This window comes from Hyla sarda, chromosome 2 (assembly GCF_029499605.1).
Source record: "Hyla sarda isolate aHylSar1 chromosome 2, aHylSar1.hap1, whole genome shotgun sequence".
Taxonomy (NCBI): Eukaryota; Metazoa; Chordata; class Amphibia; order Anura; family Hylidae; genus Hyla; species Hyla sarda.
Genome location: NC_079190.1, coordinates 180,871,128 through 180,873,894, shown reverse-complemented (window position 1 = coordinate 180,873,894; position 2,767 = coordinate 180,871,128). Strand labels below are relative to the sequence as shown.

The 2,767-nt window shown below is 48.2% G+C and overlaps 1 non-coding gene across 1 annotated transcript; it reads right to left on the bottom strand.

Annotated features, from left to right (window-relative positions):
- Positions 1-477: 477 nt before the first annotated feature.
- TRNAC-GCA (transfer RNA cysteine (anticodon GCA)) lies at positions 478-549 on the bottom strand. Its single transcript has one exon. It is a non-coding gene; the product is annotated as a tRNA-Cys (tRNA).
- Between the last annotated feature and the right edge of the window lie 2,218 nt (positions 550-2,767).

Genomic DNA, 2,767 nt, shown 5'->3' with positions numbered 1-2,767 from the left:
TGAATGCTAAGTGGTTAGCCTTGCCACCTTACAGTGTGAAGGTGGTGGGTTCAATCTATAAATGTAACTTAGATGTAAGTTTTGTCAAACCACAAAAAGATCAAAGAGTTACATTCGTAGATCTTAAAGGGATACTCGTGTGTCAATTTTTTTTTTTTAAATTAACTGGTGCCAAAAAGTTAGACAGATTAGTAAATGACTTGTATTTAAAGCTCTTTACTCTTATCAGCTGCTTTATACTACAGAGGAAGTTGTATGGTTCTTTTCTGTCTGACCACAATGCCCCACCAAGAAAAAATTGTGCATTAGCGGGCATTTGTATTTGAACCAAGGACCTCTTGAACCTCTGCGCTCCAGGGTGGCTGCTCATCAACTGGATGAGGCGACCAAAATCTTGCAGTGTAAAGCTAGTGGGGGTCTGCTATAAACAACATATGTAGGATGTGGTTAAGCTGTAAAAAAAAGCATGCATGTGTTAGGGGGCACTCGGATTTGAACCAAGGACCTCTTGATCTGCAGTCAAATGCTCTACCACTGAGCTATACCCCCGCAACATGCAGCTCATCTGTACCTCAACATTTTTAATTTTCTGCAATAAACTACATATGTGGGATACGGTTAAGCTTGTAAAGAAAAAATATGTGTGTTACGGGCACTCGGACCTCTTTACATGCAGTCAAATGCTCTACCACTGAGCTTCAGCCCCACAACATGTGGCTTGTTTGTACCTCAACGTTGCCTCCAGCCCTTCACACCAACTACCACCACTGCCTCCAGCCCTTCAGCCCACCACCCAGGGCCACTCACTTCCACACCAACAACCTTCTTCCTATGGCGCCTCCCCCCCACCACCACCACTACATATGTAGGATATGGTTAAGTCGTAAAGCAAAAAAATGTGTGTTAGGGGGCACTCGGATTTGAGCCAAGGACCTCTTGATCTGCAGTCAAATGCTCTACCACTGAGCTATACCCCCGCAACACATGGCTTGCCAGGGTAACCGCACAGAGGGGGGATTCGAAGCTAAGTCCGAACTAGCTCTCGGCTTGCCTGTACTATCCCAGTCAAATGTATATGAACCGGTGGGGAAAAAAATGATTTTGTCAAAACAGGCCAAGACCACAGTCATCCTTGCTAGTTTCCATGAAGCTCTCATGGTCTAGTGGTTAGAGCTGCTGCCTTGGAGCAGAGAGGTTGTGAGTTCAAGTCCTGTGAACACCCTGAAGCTCGTTTGGAGAAATTGTGGCAGCATAGTGTGGAAGCGGAGGAGTGTGTGTGTGTGTGTGTGTGTGTGTGAAGTGGTTGATGGTCGGGCACCCATAAGGTGTTGGAGAAGGAGCTCTGGTGTGGATGGCTGTGGTAGCTGGTATGTGAGTGTGGGTGGGAAGATTCCATAGGAAGAAGGTTGTTGGTGTGGAAGTGAGTGGTCCCGGTTCCTGGGTGGTAGTTGGTGTGAAGGGCTGGTGGCAATGGTGGTAGCTGGTGTGGAGGCAGTGGTGGTAGTTGGTGTGAAGGGCTGGAGGCAATGGTGGATTGCAGAGGAGGTTTTCGTGATATAAAAAAAAGGCAAATAAAATCCCCCATCTTTTTATTTTCAACATCCCACATGCTTCGACAGACACAACACCACTTTTGGCAGATCCCCAACCTAGAATCCTCCATTCCAGGCAGTGGACCACCTTCCACGATGCCCCACAACTACACCTTCCTCCGCAACGCCCTCTAACCACTTACTTACCTCGACAACTGCTCTCCTTGACATCCTCCTCGCCTCAGTCCATCCAGCGACATGCTCCAGGGTCTTCAGGGACATTGCTCTCCATTCCGCTCTTCCTGACATCCACCTCGCCTCAGTCCATCCATGCACCGATATCTTCCAATCCCATGAGTGGTGGTGGTGTGGGTGGGAAGGTTCCATAGGAAGAAGGTTGTTGGTGTGGAAGTGAGTGGTCCCGGTAATTGGTGTGAAGGGCTGGTGGCAGTGGTGGTAGTTGGTGTGGAGGCAGTAGTGGTAGTTGGTGTGAAGGGCTGGAGGCAATGGTGGATTGCAGAGGAGGTTTTCTTGATATAAAAAAAAAAAAAAAAAAAAAAAAGGCAAATAAAATCCCCCATCTTTTTATTTTCAACATCCCACATGCTTCGACAGACACAACACCACTTTTGGCAGATCCCCAACCTAGAATCCTCCATTCCAGGCAGTGGACCACCTTCCACGATGCCCCACAACTACACCTTCCTCCGCAACACCCTCTAACCACTTACTTACCTCGACAACTGCTCTCCTTGACATCCTCCTCGCCTCAGTCCATCCAGCGACATGCTCCAGGGTCTTCAGGGACATTGCTCTCCATTCCGCTCTTCCTGACATCCACCTCGCCTCAGTCCATCCATGCACCGATATCTTCCAATCCCATGAGTGGTGGTGGTGTGGGTGGGAAGGTTCCATAGGAAGAAGGTTGTTGGTGTGGAAGTGAGTGGTCCCGGTAATTGGTGTGAAGGGCTGGTGGCAGTGGTGGTAGTTGGTGTGGAGGCAGTAGTGGTAGTTGGTGTGAAGGGTTGGAGGCAATGGTGGATTGCAGAGGAGGTTTTCTTGATAAAAAAAAAAAACAAAACAAAAAAAAGGCAAATAAAATCCCCCATCTTTTTATTTTCAACATCCCACATGCTTCGACAGACACAACACCACTTTTGGCAGATCCCCAACCTAGAATCCTCCATTCCAGGCAGTGGACCACCTTCCACGATGCCCCACAACTACACCTTCCT